The sequence below is a fragment of the Bos javanicus genome, chromosome 1, assembly GCF_032452875.1.
Source record: "Bos javanicus breed banteng chromosome 1, ARS-OSU_banteng_1.0, whole genome shotgun sequence".
NCBI lineage: Eukaryota > Metazoa > Chordata > Mammalia > Artiodactyla > Bovidae > Bos > Bos javanicus.
Genome location: NC_083868.1, coordinates 53,200,791 through 53,219,369, shown reverse-complemented (window position 1 = coordinate 53,219,369; position 18,579 = coordinate 53,200,791). Strand labels below are relative to the sequence as shown.

At 37.4% G+C, this 18,579-nt stretch overlaps 1 protein-coding gene across 1 annotated transcript in view; it reads left to right on the top strand.

Moving 5' to 3' along the window:
• IFT57 (intraflagellar transport 57) overlaps positions 1-18,579 on the top strand; it is a 73,547-nt gene that overhangs the window by 41,947 nt on the left and 13,021 nt on the right. The gene's annotated exons all lie outside the window — the stretch shown is intronic.

Here is an 18,579-nt window from a genome sequence, read left to right as displayed (position 1 = left end):
ATTTTGATATATTTTCTTGGCAGTCATATTTTGTCTAGGTGAATAGTGAATGAAATTGGAATTCTGTGACTGTATACTAACTGAGTAGAGTTAAAAGTGGTTTTAGATCTCTGCTGGATGGCAAAACAGAAGACGTCCTGGAAGTTACCTTACATAATCTACTCAGTACACGTGACTAAAAGTTAAATATTAAGAAAATAGTCAAGAAATCATATGCAAAATATATTTGAAGATAAGGCCAAATGAACCAGCCCATTTAATAAAGTTTCTGCTTTTTTACCTACAATTTATGAGTAAGAACTTCAGAACAAGCTAATAAGTGACTAGACAATCCTATTCTTTAGACAATACTATATAGTAATCTCTAAAAAGAGCTAGAGAGACATCTAGGTTAAAAAAAAAATAAGAAAGGATTTTCATCTTTGGAACCTGAGACAAGCTCCAGAATTATGGAACAAGGTTCCAGGGAAACTTGTCATTCTGCAAATGTGGTTGTGTGTCTATCCTCAAAGTAGAAGCCTTGCAAAGCTGTTCTCAGTTTCTGGGAAGCTAATTCATACTAGATTGTCTGGATTTGGGCTTGTAGAGTTGAATCCTGGAGAAGGTAAGACGGGGCCTAGGGCCAGTCCACTCCTAGGGCAGTCTTAAAATAAGGACCTCAGAGATCTTCCGAGACTGTGAAGGGCTGTGGAACAAGCTTTCTCTAGAGTAGATGGCAAATCCTGCAGCCCTGTTTACCATATATTTACCCAGTCATTATGGAGGACAGTTTTTATTTGCATACATCGGGGGTAAATTCCTGTTTATATATCTTATATATAAATACATATTAATAAGAATTTCTTTCCTGATTTGATCTCTGCTGAAAGTCATAATTTGCAAAAATGTAACTTTTTCTTAAAATGTAATTTCTCATTTTTTAGTTTTGTCAGAACAAATTCTCTTCATAAAATTAAAGATCACTACTATTGTGACTGTAATTAGAACATGTTAAAATAATTGTGTAGTTGGGAGCTCTCAAGCACATTTTAGTTCCATGAGTAAACAAGTTTAATTTGTTTACTTTCAAGGTAAGTAAACTCTTGAAATCAAACATCTCACAATAGGATGTTTGATAGGATAATAATAGGACCACACTAATGGTCTTGATCACCATATAATAGAAGTAATTGAATAAAAAACGAGAGAATATAAATGTAACTGCTAACCTGTATGGTTTTATAAACCAGTATAGCAGTAATCAAAATCCTGGATTCTTACAAAATCGGGGAAGAATTAACTAGTTCAGAGTTAAACTGAGTCTCATGCCATTCATTACCAGCCTTGACCTTACGAGGATATACTGTGTTAAATTATCTATACAATCCCTGTTACAGGCAATACTCAAAAATGTCAGATAAAGTTTTTAGGGGGGTTGGTATTTTTTTTAGAATATGTGAATTATCATTTTGAGTTAGATTTTTGTGGTAAAACATACTGATGTAAAATCATGTTTGATTGCTTTTCCTGAATTCTTCTCTAGATAATTTGGTCTTTGTGTCCAGTAGTTAGTTCATAAACCCTTTTTTTCCCCTAAGTATTTCAGCTGTAGCAAATGGGAATTGCAGCTTTAAGGTCAATTCTTTATTCAGCTCACTTAAGAAAAATAAAATTATACATTGATTTGAGAAAATAAGGTGCTAATGAATAGAGAAATGTTTTTCATGTCTCAAAAGTAAAGTAATCTGGTAATATATGTGGTTTCTCACGGACTCATTATCCTCCTTCTTCAGGAGAGGTTGACTCCAGCATCATGGTAGATCCCCTTCTTCCTCAACTCCTGACTCCACTAAAACCAAAACCTCCCCTTTACTTTTGGACAAAACAATAACCTTTTGCTCATCTGCAGGCTGTTTAGGACCTCTTAAGATTTCAACTTCATGTTTGGCGGTGGGTGGTGAGAAATTAATTACTTTCAGATCAATGTGTTTTACTGATCACTGTTAGATTAAGTTTTAAGTAGCATAGAGATGTAGGAGATAAGTAATGCAGAGTTTCCATTATTTAAAGCCATTATAAATTTCTTTAAAATGACCTGGTGTTATAAGTAAAAAAAGTTGCATATTTATTTGGCACCAGATCAAGCATTTGTTTTGCTTTTTTTCTTACAAGTTCAGTTTATTCCTTGTATGCTTCACAACTGCAAAAAAAGTAAATCTTTTCTGTTCTTTTTGCATATGACAGTCTGTATGCTTGATGAGATCCTGTCATACACCAATATTTTATTTTGTGTATGTGTCATCTTGTAATCAGGTTTTTATTGCAAGGCTAGCTTATCCTTATTTCTGGCACTACTTGTTACTATTGCCAGTTCCCAAAGAAAGCAAATAAATTTTAATATTAGCTTAAACAAATTACAATTGGGAAATAAATATGTTGCCAAAACTACAAATAATATATTCCACAACTGAAGATAAAAGATTTTGTCATATGCTGGCTTGAATGGCCTGTATGAGCGGTTTCCCTTTTTAGAGCTAGATACAGAGACTGCTCCTGGTGATTACTTCTAGAGTAGCTGTATATCCGTCTCAGATCTACCTCAACTTGGAAAAATATGTCTGAAGACACAGTCAGAAGTTCTGCCAAGAGAGTCAATAAATTCAGCCAAATCTGGGTCGTTCAGCCCTAGTTAATGCTTCATTTAGGGCCAAGTGCGTAAGGCTAGGGCATCAGTTCCTTAGAAGGACAGTCTGAGGACACTTAAGCTAGAGTAGATGTTGGTGCCACCTAATAAAATTATCTACAACTATTAGTCTGCAACTCTACATCTTATTGTTCTTTTTTTCCTCTTTATTTCTCTAATCTTTCCTTTCTGCTGTGTTTTTTATTTTTTTATTCTTTATTGGGCTTCTCTGGTAGTTCAGTCGATAAAGAATCTGCCTGCAATGCAGGAGACCCAGGTTCAGTTGCTGGGTCAGGAAGATTCCCTGGAGAAGGAAATGACAACCCATTCCAGTATTCTTGTCTGGAGTATCCCATGGACAGAGGAGCCTAGCAGGCTACAGTCCATGGGGTCACAAGAGTTGGACATGACTTAGCCACTAAGCCACCATTGTTCTTTATTAGATCCAATAATAAGTGCCCACAACTGTTGCACACCTACTTGGATGGAATGTAAAACTTTAAGAGCAAACATCTGTGATTATACTCAGACTAGACTTAAATCTGTAACTGCTCAAGAATTATCCTAATCTCTTGAGTCTTTTTAAAATAAAGTTTTATTTTTAATTATATAAGTAATACAGAAATAATATTTCAGGGGGAGAGGAGGCAAGCAGTGTGCTGTGAATTAGAAGCTAGGGAGAACACATTTAGTCCCACCATCAAATCCTGTTTTATTGAACAAAGTTTCAGAAACTTAATAGAACTGTGGCAGTTATAAAGACCCAGGGACGATGGAGCCTATCTCACACACCTTCCATGGGCACCCGAAATTCATATTTCTACCACTTAATATCTGTGTGATCCAGGGCAAGCTACTGTACCTCTCTGTTCCTCTTTTCCTTATCTCTAAAAAGGGACTAATTATGTTACTCACCTTGTGGAGTTGTTGTAAAGCACCAAGAACAGTATCTGACACATAGTTATTGCCTAATAAATATTGATTATTTTTATGTTACAGCATTGTTTTGTAATATTATTGTGTTCTATCATAGCCCTCTTTGTGTCTGGATCAGTGTTCAGGAGGAGTTTACAAAATTTCTGCACTAATGCTTCCATCATTTAAGGAATATTGATTACTGTCAGCCTTATATTTTTTAATAGGATATAGTTGGATTCATATACATATTATTTTTGTAATAAATCTTTCTAGTTTTTCCCTAGTAAAGGTATATATAATATGATGAAAATAATAGTAGTAAATGATATTTGCTCAGTGTTTGCTTTGTGCCACGTGCTGTTCTTAGCACTTCACATCTGTTAACTCATTTAATCCTGTCCACTGCCCTATGATATGCAGGTACCTTTTAATACAGATGAGGAAACTGAAACAAGGAGAAGTTATTTGCCTCTGCCTAGTAAGTGACAGTGGAGAAGGCAATGGCACCCCACTCCAGTACTCTTGCCTGGAGAATCCTATGGATGGAGGAGCCTGGTGGGCTGCAGTCCATGGGGTTGTGAAGAATTGGATACGACTGAGCAACTTCACTTTCACTTTTCACTTTCATGCACTGGAGAAGGGAATGGCAACCCACTCCAGTGTTCTTGCCTGGAGAATCCCAGGGACAGGGGAGCCTGGTGGGCTGCCGTCTATGGGGTCGCACAGAGTTTGACATGACTGAAGCGACTTAGCAGCAGCAGCAGTAAGTGACAGACACAATATTTGAGCCTCCAACCTGGGTTCTTACCTATTCAATTAATGACTATATAGCACACTGGTTTAAAAGCACAAATTCTGAATCCAGGATGCTTGAATAATAATCTTGACTCTTAACACTTATTAGCGGTTGGACCCTGTGGGTAGGTTACTTAACCACTCTATGCCTCAGTTTCCTCGTCTGTAAAATGGAATTCATTATAAACCCTCTACTACTACTACTAAGTCACTTCAGTCGTGTCCAACTCCACGGGACCCCACAGACAGCAGCCCACCAGGCTCCGCCATCCCTGGGATTCTCCAGGCAAGAACACTGGAGTGGGTTGCCATTTCCTTCTCCAATGCATGAAAGTAAAAAGTGAAAGTAAAGTCACTTAGTCATGTCCGACTCTTCACGACCCCATGGACTGCAGCCTACCAGGCTCCTGTGTCCATGGGATTTTCCAGGCAAGAGTACTGGAGTGGGTTGCCATTGCCTTCTCCGATTATAAACCCTAAGTTATTAAAAGTATTAAGTGAATTAACATATCTAAAGCACTTAGAATGGTGCCAGAAGAATCACTTAATACATGTTGCTGTGTGCTTTTTGTGTATAGTGTTGAAATTATACCTCTTTTTTTCACCTAACATTTCATCATGTATTTCCACATATTCTTAAAAATTATAAAGCATAACTTTAGATGATTGTCTGTAGTGCTAGAAGGTTACCATCACTGTCCAGCTAAGCACCAGGTAGCAAGATGGCTTGGCCAAGTTTAGCAGGTTAGGATCAAACCAGGAGGTCTAAGATCTGGGTGGAGAAATGACAGGGCAGTGTCACACAAGAGCTAGTGGTTAGGGTATGGGCAAGCCTAAGGACCATAAGATCTGAGAACACAATCCACTAGCTGGAAGTGGATTGGCTAGTGAGTCATTTTAGAGAACAAGTGGTTGTTGAATAAGAAAATCCAGTTGAAAGAGAAAACATGGAGAACAGAAAGCCAATGATGATTAAATAGAAAATGAAATTAGAAATCTTACATAATTACTTATTGATGCAAGAATGTACAGTCAGAAAAGCCTATGGGTTGTAACTGCTGTTATCTGTTTTTAACTGTGTGAGGGGCTCTTCTCCAGGTTACTTTATGATGATTATTGAAGGATAATATTTCCTACTTGATCGAAATATTTTAATTTCTATGATAGCAATTTTTAAACTTTTTTTTACAATGTATTTATTTATTTTAATTGGTGGATAATTACTTTACAGTATTGTGATCATTTTTGCCATAGTGAATCAGTTGACAGTTGTTGCGTTGAATAATAAAATAATTGAAGCTGAGATGCCAAAGAATACTGCATGTCCTCTATTTCTGGGAAAATAGAAAATTGCATGCATATTCATATAGATTTCACTTTCTGTATTTTTGATTAATTTTGATTGCTAAGGAAATACTTAATGCCATTTCTTAAGGAGAATTATTCTTTTTTTAGTTTTCTTTTTACTATAGAAAAGCAAGCCTTTATTTGACTTTATGAAAATAAACAGAGCCCACCTAAATGAGAGCAAGTCTATTTATTCAGAGCTTACTATAGCAAGGAATCAGCCACCACCACTTGCATTTGGCAGAGAATTTAAGGCATGCAGGAATATTTAAAAGAATTATAGTACAAAAAAGGAAAGGCTTCAAATGTTCAGATGTGACTGGAAATTTGGAGGCAGGGTCACTAGAAACAGGGCCTCTCGTGATCGGTTAGGGGAGGATATTTGGCTTTGTCTGATTGGGCCTACATTAGAAATGGGGTGGCAGCGGGGGCCAAAAATTGGAGAAGCCGACAGTTATTAAGTGCTGACCATTTTGGTCACTTGTACACAGGTTGTGGCTTGGCTTCCTGAAGTAGTGGCCACAGACTGTGGGTCAGAATTCTATTTTGAGTAATGGTCTGGCTATTATCTGTTGTCCATTTGTATGTTCAGTTTCTCAACTTGAGTCATTGAATCAAAGGGAAGTATCTTCTTAAAATGATCAATCTTATTAATCTTTATCAGGAGAATGATTTTTTTCAAGTCAAGGGTTTTTACGTAGAATCCAAGTAATCATCAATAATATTTATTTCACAAATAAGGAAGAGCAGCAAGTGTGAAATCAGTTTTCAACTAAACCTTACACAGATTCTTTTTTTTCAATTATGCAGTATTTATTCCTAAAAGATTGTATATTAGAATGATTTAATATTAGGTATTTAATGCAGTGAGCAAATGTTCTATCGTGCTTTAATGCCCTATGAATATTGTAATTAGAATTTTGATTAATGACTTAAATAGACTTTTTTCCAAATTATAATTAAATGTTTCCTGCTTTGTTGCTTTAAAAGATAGTTGGCTAGGTACCCCTTCTTTCTACCAAAATGTCTTTAGTCATTATGTAAATCTTCAGGTTCATTACAAGGAATTCAGATAAAGAGATGATTTTTTACTTAAAGCTTAGGTAGTACTGCAGCATGTGTTTCTAATTATTTCAAGCCTTTGATTCACTGAACTGCTTTTTTACATCCTTACTTGTTCTTCAGAGTCAGGCTTTGTCAGGGTGCACTTGTAAAAAGAACCTTAAACTTTAAATTTCAACTCTAAGCAATTGGATTTTGTTTTAATGTAAACAAACCATACAGATGTTGCCTTGGGTAATTCACAGCAAGAAACCTTTTAGGAAGTCTTTGTGCTAAGGGTAGAAGCATTACAATAGTCTTGAGCCCTTGGGCTCTCCAGTCACTGTGCTAGCTAAAACGTAAAAGCAATAGAGAGGCCTGCATTAATCAGGAGGTGGAATTCCATTTAAATGAACCTGAAGGGACCACAGAATTGCTGTATTATTTCTAAGTCTCTTCGTATTATAAGCCAAATCCTGCAGAAGTGTACAATGCTAGGCTTTCTCTTTGTACTCTTGTAGACAAATCTGTACCTGGAAGCAATAGAGGGTACTTTTTCCATTCCAAAGCAGTGGAAGGTCAACTTGCTTTGATCTTCTGCCATCAGTGTGTTGAAGAGTGTTAATAAAATTTAGCTTTCTAAATATTTCTTACCTATACAGATTTATCAGTTATTACAGTTCTGGAATAAAGAGCATTTCTTAAGACTTGTACTCTGGTTGCTGGATAGGCTATATTGATAGGATCCTTGTTCAGTTCAGTTCAGTCATTCAGTCGTGTCCAACTCTTTGCGACCGCATGAATTGCAGCACGCCAGGCCTCCCTGTCCATCACCAACACCTAGAGTCCACCCAAACTCGTGTCCATTGAGTCAGTGATGCCATCCAACCATCTCATCCTCTATCGTCCCCTTCTTCTCCTGCCCTCAATCTTTCCCAGCATCAGGGGCTTCTCAAATGAGTCAGCTCTTGGCATCAGGTGGCCAAGTATTGGAGTATCACCTTCAACATCAGTTCTTCCAATAAACACCCAGGCTGATCTCCTTTATGATGGACTGGTTGGATCTCCTTGCAGTCCAAGGGGCTCTCAAGAGTCTTCTCCAACACCACAGTTCAAAAGCGTCAATTCTTTGATGCTCAGCTTTCTTTATAGTCCAACTCTCACATCCATACATGACCACTGGAAAAACCATAGTCTTGACTAGACGGACCTTTGTGGACAAAATAATGTCTGCTTTTTAATATGCTATCTAGATTGGTTGTAACTTTCCTTCCAAGCAGTAAGCGTCTTTTAATTTCATGGCCGGAATCACCATCTGCAGTGATTTTGGAGATGAAAAAAATAAAGTCAGCCACTGTTTCCACTGTTTCCCCATCTATTTGCCATGAAGTAATGGGACCGGATGCCATGATCTTAGTTTTCTGAATGTTGAGCTTTAAGCCAACTTTTTCAATATCACAGTAATCCAAGTCTATGCTCTGACCAGTAACACTGAAGAAGCTGAAGTTGAACAGTTCTATGAAGACCTACAAGACCTTCTAGAACTAACACCCAAAAATGATGTGCTTTTCATTATAGGGGACTGCAATGCAAAAGTAGGAAGTCAAGAAACACCTTGAGTAACAGGCAAATTTGGCCTTGGAGTACAGAATGAAGCAGGGCAAAGGCTAATAGAGTTCTGCAAAGAGAACGCACTGGTCATAGCAAACACCATCTTCCAACAACACAAGAGAAGACTCTACACATGGACATCATCAGATGGTCAAAACCGAAATCAGATTGATTATATTTTTGCAGATAGAGCTCTATAAAGTCAGCAAAAACAAGACCAGGAGCTGACTGTGGCTCAGATCATGAACTCCTCATTGCCAAATTCAGACATAAATTGAAGAAAGTAGGGAAAACCACTAGACCATTCAGATATGACCTAGATCAAATCCCTTATGACTATACAGTGGAAGTGAGAAATAGATTTAAGGGACTAGATCTGATAGACAGACTGCCTGGTGAACTATGGACAGAGGTTCATGACATTGTACAGGAGACAGGGATCAAGACCATTTCCAACAAAAAGAAATGCAGAAAAGCAAAATGGTCATCTGAGGAGGCCTTACAAATAGCTGTGAAAAAAAGAGAAGCAAAAAGCAAAGGAAAAAAGGAAAGATATACCCATTCGGAAACAGAGTTTCAAAGAATAGCAAGGAGAGATATGAAAGCCTTCTTCAGTGATCAATGCAAATAAATAGAGGAAAACAATAGAATGGGAAAGACTAGAGATCTCTTCAAGAAAATTAGAGATACCAGGGGAATATTTCATGCAAAGATGGACTCGATAAAGGACAGAAATGGTATGGACCTAACAGAAGCAGAAGATATTAAGAAGAGGTGGCAAGAATACACAGAAGAACTGTACAAAAAAGATCTTCATGACCCGGATAATCACAATGGTGTGATCACTCACACTCACCTGGAGCTAGACATCCTGGAATGTGAAGTCAAGTGGGCCTTAGGAAGCATCACTATGAACAAAGCTAGTGGAGGTGATGGAATTCCAGTTGAGCTATTTCAAATCCTGAAAGGTGATGCTGTAAAAGTGCTACACTTAATATGCCAGCAAATTTGGAAAACTCAGCAGTGGCCACAGGACTGAAAAGGTCAGTTTTCATTCCAGTCCCAAAGAAAGGCACTGCCAAAGAATGCTCAAACTACCGCACAATTGCACTCATCTCCCACGCTAGTAAAGTAATGCTCAAAATTCTCCAAGCCAGGCTTCAGCACTACATGAACCATGAACTTCCAGATGTTCAAGCTGGTTTTAAAAAAGGCAGAGGAACCGCAGATCAAATTGCTAACATCCAGTGGATCATCGAAAAAGCAAGAGAGTTCCAGAAAAATACCTATTTCTGCTTATTGACTATGCCAAAGCCTTTGACTGTGTGGATCACCATAAACTGTGGAAAATTCTGAAAGAGATGGGAATACCAGACCACCTGACCTGTCTCTTGAGAAACCTGTATGCCGGTCAGGAAGCAACAGTTAGAACTGGACATGGAACAACAGACTGGTTCCAAATAAGAAAAGGAGTACGTCAAGGCTGTATATTGTCACCCTGCTTATTTAACTTCTATGCAGAGTACATCATGAGAAACACTGGGCTGGAAGAAGCACAAGCTGAAATCAAGTTTGCCGGGAGAAATATGAATAACCTCAGATATGCAGATGACACCACCCTTATGGCAGAAAGTGAAGAACTAAAGAGCCTCTTGATGAAAGTGAAAGAGAGTGAAAAAGTTGGCTTAAAGCTCAACATTTAGAAAGGATCCTTGTAAACATGAGCAAAAATGTATTATATATTCTGTGGGCTCAGCTCAGTCCAGTTCAGTCGCTCAGTCATGTCCGACTCTGCGACCCCATGGACTGCGTAATGCCAGGCTTCTCAAACTTGCTTAAGCTCATGTCCATTGAGTTGGTGATGCCATCCAACCATCTCATCCTCTGTCGGCCCCTTCTCCTGCCTTCAGTCTTTCCCAGCATCACAGTCTTTTCTAAGGAATCAGTTCTTCACATCAGGTGGCCAAAGTATTGGAGTTTTAGCTTCAGCATCAGTCCTTCCAATAAATATTCCAGGCTGATTTCCTTTAGGATTGACTGATTTGATCTCCTTGCAGTCCAAGGGACTCTCAAGAGTTTTCTCCAGCACCACAGTTGAAAAGCATCAATTCCTCGGGGTTTAGCTTTATGGTCCAACTTTCACATCCGTACATGACTACTAGAAAAACCATAGCTTTAACTATACAGACATTTGTCAGCAAAGTAATATCTCTGCTTTTTAATATGCTGTCTAGGTTGGTCATAGCTTTTCTTCCAAGGAGCACACGTCTTTTAATTTCATGGCTGCAGCCACCATCTGCAGTGATTTTGGAGCCCAAGAAAATAAAGTCTGTCACTGTTTACATTGCTTCCCCATCTATTTGCCTCAAATGATGGTACTGGATGCCATCATCTTAGTTTTTTGAATGTTTAGTTTTAAGTCAGCTTTTTCACTCCCCTCTTTCACTTTCAAGAGGCTCCTCAGTTCCTCTTTGCTTTCTGCCAAAAGGACGGTGTCATCTGCATATCTGAGGTTATTGATATTTCTCCTGGAAATTGTGATTCCAGCTTGTGCTTCATCCAGCCTGGCATTTCGCATGATGTACTCTGCATATACATTAAATAAGCAGGGTTACAGTATACAGCCTACTCCTCTCCCAATTTGGAACCAGTCCGTTGTCCCATGTCCGGTTCTGACTGTTGCTTCTTGACCTGCATACAGATTTCTCAGGGGGCAGGTCAGGTGGCCTGGTATTCCCATCTCTTTAAGAATTTCCCACCATTTATTGTTATCCACAGTCAAAGGTTTTAGTGTAATCAATCAATGAAGCAGAAATAGATGTTTTTCTGGAATTCTCTTGCTTTTTCTATGATCCAGGATGTTGGTAGTTTGATCTGATTCCTCTGCGTTTTCTAAATCCATCTTGAACAGTCTGTGAGCTATGATACAGGAATACATTTTACATACATATTTGTCAGAAGATGTGATTCTGCCTGTTATTTGAATAATGGAGAAACTACAGTTGTAATTCTTACAGATTTTCTGGTAGACCTTTTGTTGAAAAATATTCACAAAATTTTTAAAAAATAAGGCACCAAATTTTGCAATTACCAGTAATACATGTAAATACAGGTAGCAATAAGTTGATCTCCATGAGGCTCCATGCAGGAGTAATAGCTCCAATTACTGTCACAAATGTTTGTAATTGTATCTATTGCTGCCAGACAATAAATGCCTTTTAATATAGTAAGGCCATAAATGTACATGCTGCTGTTGTTTAAACAAAATACAATTTTCAGCAAATTTATCCTTGAAACACCTGCTATAATCAAAAAGAGGTGAATGCTATCAAAATAAACGGCCTAAATTAACTAGACACACATACATTTTTAGAGCAGCCAGTGTGATTACTCAACTGCAGGTTGTCTCAGAGAATGAAAGGAAATATTCACTGACGGACTTTTTTACAGGCACACTTTCTTTAAGGGAGACTACACGAAAGAGAGTACTGTTTTGGATTTTTGTATTGTTTTTAAAAAATGGTGTCATTTAGTGGACTTTAAGTTGTATTCTCAAGGTCAGCTGTATTTTTTTTTTTTCTTTGTAGCTTGTGGGTCATGGACAGGGTCGTAGCAAAGTATACTAGGCATAATTATGCATTTGAAAATACTACAAAGGGGCGAAGGAAAATCTAGCCATCCTTAGGCACCTGGAAATGATTTTTAGCTGCTTGTGGCTGAACATTCAGGATATTCTGTGTTTAAACTTGGTTGATGATGCTTTCCTTCCTATTTACCCTGAGTGTGATAAATGTTTCAACTGGGTCCCGAAAGGTTTCCTTTATCACAATTTGAAACAGTTTTTGCTTTAGAGATTACAATCAGCTCTAACTAAAGAACATCAACAGTGGTAGATTTTTAAGTAAATAACCAATAAAAATTACATGTTATGTAAATGCTGTAGAGGAAAGTGATCCATGCCTCATGGCAGATATACCTCAGGTAGACGTTTGTGATTGAGAGTGTGGAGTTAATACACATTGCTTATAACTGGAATTTCTAGACTGCCTAAATATTTCATTATTGCAAAGTATAATTTCATGTTTCCTTTTAATTACTTAATATAAAATATGAATTGAAGCAGAAACCATTTATCATATGGACCTCTCTATGAAATGCACTTTGTAATTGCCTTGCCTCATTTTTCCAGTCAGTAGAGCAGTTCTCACCATCAGAATGTTTTATTACAAATTTCTTAACATTTGTACAGATTGTTACCCCCATAGTCTTTATCCCATTATATGTGGTTGTTTCTTTATGCCATGGTATCGATTTATGTTTCTTAGTTCTTCAAATATGTAGATGACTTCCGTTTTTGTTTTTTGAGTATCAGTATGAGATCAAAGTTTTGATGATTAATTCTTGAGGTTGAGAGGGACTGGCAAGGTCATCCCTTCTGGCCCTCCACCATGGTTCCTCAGCGTCCTGTGAAATAATGACATTCTGAGTCAGCCTGAGAGTGTTCCTGCATTTTAAGAAGAGCCCCTTTCTCTGCCTTGCCAAATCTCTTCTCAAGGCTCATGTCATGACTCTATCTAAAGTTTGGAAGCCGTCATTCAGAAGATTTGGACTTTTAAAAGGGTTGTGGATAGAGTAAGCATGAATAATAAGACTGAGTCAACATATGAAAATGCTTAGTAGCAGATGGTAATCAGTAAAGATAATCTCTGAGCACACATTAGAGATGTTATTTTTTTATCTAACAAGGTATTTTATGGAGAGATTATGGATCTCCAGTTTCAGTTCAATTACAGTCAGGTGTGAGGATCCCAGTGATTGTTATGATAGCCTTTGCTTACCCTTTATGTGCACGTCTTATTTTCTGTACAAGAGGAATATCTAGGAAGCAAGAACTTTCCCAAGGAAATACATATTTCTAGCATGATTCCCACACCCCCTGCAGCATATAGCATACACCGAACATACATACTGAACTCTTCCTAAGTCATATGGTTAGTTCTTTGAACACTTAGAAAAATCCTGCTTCCACACCAAAAAGGTGTACCACAGAAGACTTTAAGCTGCTGACAATTAAAGAAAAATCTCCCATTTAAAAATGCAAGGCAACCACATTCTGCAATTATCCTGCAACCTGGTGGGCATTTTTCATTAAGGAAGTAATTTAATCTCATGAAAAAATTATTTAATTTAATGCACAGTGTCTCTCTTTTTCTCTCTCACTCACATACGCACACGAATACATAAATGTGAGCAGTAATGAAGCTGAAAATTAATGTAACAATTAGGACAGGAAGAAGCGATTGCAAAACTGCTTGTGCAGAGTGCAAAAAGCGAGAATACAGATAATATTTTGTCATTAGAGTAGGGAGTGTTCTGGGTGGAGGAGGGAAATATGCTGCTCATATCCTTGCAAAGAGTATGATAAATTATTGACCTATTCCAAAAATATTTGCTACAGTGAACTTGGCCATATGCAGCTCCTTCTATCAAGCTGTCTTCTCTGCCTCTTTGATTTAACCTGATTTCCTGCTATCAGATTACCAGAGAATTTTGTCATTGACTGTGGATGGGATATTAAACATGTCACAGGAACATCAGTATTCCAGAGTGAAATCTTGAGACTGATCGCTTTGGGACCACAGCTCACCCTTGGCCCTATCTCTGTATGACTGCAACGACAGTTATCACTTTAATAACTAGGTCTGTCTCCCTCTGGTTAAAACACAGATGAGTTGTCCAGGTCCCCTTCCAAGCAAGGCCTTGCTGCCCAATTTCAGAGAGTGCCGTCTGCAGACAACCTCCAGCTGTCAGCTCCTTCAATACAGAGCTGCCTAACCCAAGCTCATGCCCTGCCAGGGTAACCCACATCTGGCTTATGTGAGTTGTTTATAGTTTGTGACTTACATACATAATGCTGATTTGAAAATTCTTGAACATGTCATTTGGGAAACATAAGTACACATTTCTCCTATGGTTTCTACTAAGAATGGAATTGCTGGGTCATAGTGTCTGCATGTGCTCACCTTTAGCAGACCCTGCCAGATAATTGATAGTTTTTGAAAGTAATTATACAAATTTATACTCCTTCCGGCCTTGTCTGAAAGTTCCGGTTGCTCCCCATTTTCTTCAGCATTTAGTATAGTTTTAGTCTCTTTTATTTTAATCACCATGGTGAGTTGCCTGTGATGTCTCATTGTCATTTTAATTTGCTTTTTCCTGATGCCTGATGAAGTTGTGCCCGTTTCCATATGCTTATTTGGCAATTGGGTATTCCCTTTTGTCTTTTGCTGTTGGGTTACCTGCTTTTTCTTTTGATTTAAAGAAGTTTTTTTTATATACCCTGGACATGAGTCCTTTGTCAGATATATTAATATGTATTGTAAATACCTACCTTTTGGCTTTCTTTTCACTCTTATTGGTGTACTGTGATAAAATGGCTTAATTGTAATATACTCAAAATGATGTGTTTTGGAGAGAGTGGCATATGGCTGGTATTTGTGTTTTAATCTTTGTTTCAATAATCTTTATTTAAATCTAGGTTTAAGAATCTTTGCTTCCCAGTGTTACAAAGATAATCTCCTGTTTTCTTCTTGATGCTGTATTGTTTTACCTTTTTCATTGAGATCTGCAGTCCATCTAACATTTATTCTTATATACAGTGTGAGAGTGTAAGGCAGAACTCAAGATTTATTTGGTTTTCATATGTTTATGCAATTGACCCAATTTATTTTTAAAAATTTTCTTTTTACCAGTGCTCTGCTTTGTCATAAAAAGAGAACATATTTTTGTGGGTCTGTATCTGGACATTCTGTTTTATTTCATTGGTCTGTTTGTTTAGGTAGTATCTCTTAGATTTTATTTTCTGTTTATTTGTTGCTGCTATTTAAAAATACATTTATCTGTGTATGTGTGTATTTGTACACATCTCGAGCAAACTTGCTAAACTCACTTATTCATTCTAACTGTAGGCCTGTAGACTCTTTTGCATTTTCTGTGTATACAATTATATTATCTGCAAATAACATCCATCTTGTTTCTTTCTTTATAAGCCTTATCCCTTTTATTTCCTTTATCTTGTCTGAAATATACTGTTTAAGAATCCTAGTCTATGTTGGATATACGTGGCATTAGTAAGGAGAACGCTTTCAATATTTCAGTTTTACCATCAAGGATGATGTTAGCTTTATGACTTTTATAAATATCATAAGATGGGTTAAGGAACTTTGTTTTTTGTTCCTAGTTTGTTGAGTTATTATTATGAATGGATGTTAAATTTTTTCAAGTGATTTTTTTCTTTATTCATCTATTGAAATGACCATTTGATTTCTCTCTTCTTGTTTTCTCTCTTCTTGTTTTCTCTCATGTTATAATGGTTTATTGAGTATTAAACTAACCTTGCATTTTGGAATTAATGTACCTTAATCATGTTATATTATCTTTTTGTATGTTACTGGATTCTGTTGGCTGTTAGGTTTTTATATCTCTACAAAAGATACTGATCTGTATTTTTTTTCTTGTTTTTTAAATATCTTTGTCAGGTTTTCGTGTGATGCTCTGAAGTTCTTATAAAACAAGTTGGCAGTTGCTATCCCTTTTTTTTTCTATATTCTGGTAGGGTTCACATAAGGTTGTTGTTATTTCTTTCTTAGGTGTTTGAGAAAACTCACTGATAATGCCATATAGGTATAGGAATTCCCTGGTTGCCCAGCTTCCACTGCTGAGGGCGCAGAGTCAATTCCTGATTGAGGAACTAAGCTCCCACAGGCCATGCAGCATGGCCAAAAACAAAACGAGACACACAGGCAAAGCATGTAGGTGTGGCTGTTTCTTTGTGAAAAAGTTTTTAATTACATATGTTTATCCTAAAATGTTTCATATTTTTTCATTATACTATTGATATATAAATACATTCTTATAAAAATTCAAATATTAAAGATAAAACTAAAGACTCCTTTAACCATCACCCCATAAAATTTTTAGTTGTGCTTTACTGCATTTCATCAGAGACACGACTTGATATCCTGTGGTGGTCTTCGGAGGTTTAGGCTCTACCCAATTTGCCTGTGCGAGCTTGGGCAGCCTACTTTGAAGTGGCCACATCTCAATATCCTCATGAAGTTTTTAAGAGAATCATATGTGATCATTTTAGAAACAATGTTTAACATAGTGCCTGACACATATAAAGCATTCCTTGAATATTAACATTGAAGTTGCTATTATTAGACTTAAAAAGATCTCAGAATGGATGTAAAGTACATAGGATTTCCTCCCCAGAGTGATTTTTAAAAATTCCCAGAGAAAGTGAATTCAGAGTTGAAACAAAGGTTTAAAAAGAAAAAATGGGTTAGACACTTTTCATGGAGGGAGCCCGTAAAAGCTGTTGTAAATGGTTTTATATTCATTAAAATAAAACTATAAAAACAAAACAATGAATGAAGATTTCATCACTAATTATTCATAACAGAATTGAGGGAGGAACAATAAGAATAGAGGGAAAAGGTGGGACATACAGCAGAAGTAACATTCTGTGATGGAAAGCAGTTCAAGACATCAGGGCCTGCCCCTGCCGTTGGGGGCTGGAGCGAAAGGCGCCCATAGATCAGTCAGCTGTGCCCTGGCATGGACTTTTCCTGAGCCTGTAAGAAAACCATCCCACTACACACGAAGGTGCCTTCCTCAGCTTTTCTATATCAAGAGTCTTTGGCACAATGCCTTTCCACACATAAAGAAGCTCAAACTTGGGTGGAAAAAAAAAAAAAACTGAGAGTTTGACATTTCACAAGTTGTAAATTAGTAGAACTTATACACAGATAAAAGTTTCATTTGCCATCCCTAGCTCATGTTTCAGACTCTCTTTTCCCTGCTATTTCAGAGAGGCGCTTTAAGCACTAAGTTGGGAAAAAACAAAATGTCTCTATGTATGCAAAGGAAATTGTTTAGGTGTTGTTCTGTTGAAGTAAAACCCAAAGATCTGTAGTCTTCCAGTCACCTTAACTTTTGTAACTAGATCTCATGCATTTTGATTTTATGGTATACCGTGAATCACCATCTGCAGAGATGTTATCACAGTTCTCCAGTTTCTGAAAAAAGGAGATATATAATTTGGTACTCAAGAATTTGGAACAGGGAGGAGGATTATAGTTTCAACAATACCTTTGCCATCTACCTCACAAGATTTTGTGTGACAGAACTACACACAAGATTTTGTATGAAAGGATTTGTAAAATAGAAGGAAAGTCTAAAGAAATTATATTCTCTATCATTATTAGTTTTCTCATTTCCATAGAGAGAAGAAATGTGCTAGATTAGATGAAAAGGTCACCTTCAATAGCGATGAGAAATGATGCTTAATAGACACACGTGGAGCACTTTGGAACAGGTGACCAGTAACCTCTCGTAGTCCATGTGATCTCACTTGACACGTAACAAAAAGAAGTCTTGGTTTACCTTAAGTACTCTTTGGTAGTTCATTTTATGACAAAGAAAAGCAGCATGTAGTATGTTAAGAGGCACCAGCATGGAATGCTTTCCACTTTCCAGACATGAAACTTTGGAAAGGTCATTTAACCTGATTCTTTTCTTCCCTATAAATTATGTATATATAGTCAGATTTCTGTATCACAAACCACCCCCAAATCACAGTGGTTTACAACAATAATAACATACATTTATTCTCATTCAAGATATGCATCTGCCAATGTGTGCTCAGCTGTGGCTTTGCTCCATCTGCTTTCCATGTTTCTTATTCTCAGACCTATAAGATAAACCCTTTGTGGGGCTTGCCTATTATCATGGCTGAAAGAAAGGGCAAGTGAGTTGACGATACCCCTTAGATTTTCTGCACAGTCCTGGCGTAGGCCCTGTCCGTCATCATTCCACTGGCCAAAGAGAATCACGTGGGCAAGGCCAGCCCGACTGGAGCAATGAAGTGCACTTCCCCCACAGCCAGCAGCAAGTCACATAACCCTATTACAGGCAAGGAGAGCCGTGAAAAAGAAGGGACAAGGAATATCTACTAGTGCTCTCAAACGTTGTCTCAGACGAGAAAAGTATTTAAAAGTGCCTCATAACCGAATGGAATCTCTCTTATTTAAGAATTGCTGTTATTGTTTAACAGTTCTTCTTACTGCTCCTTATTTGGAGGATTGGATCCTAACATATCATTGAAACCTATATTCTCCATTCTTACCACTAACCTTTCTAAA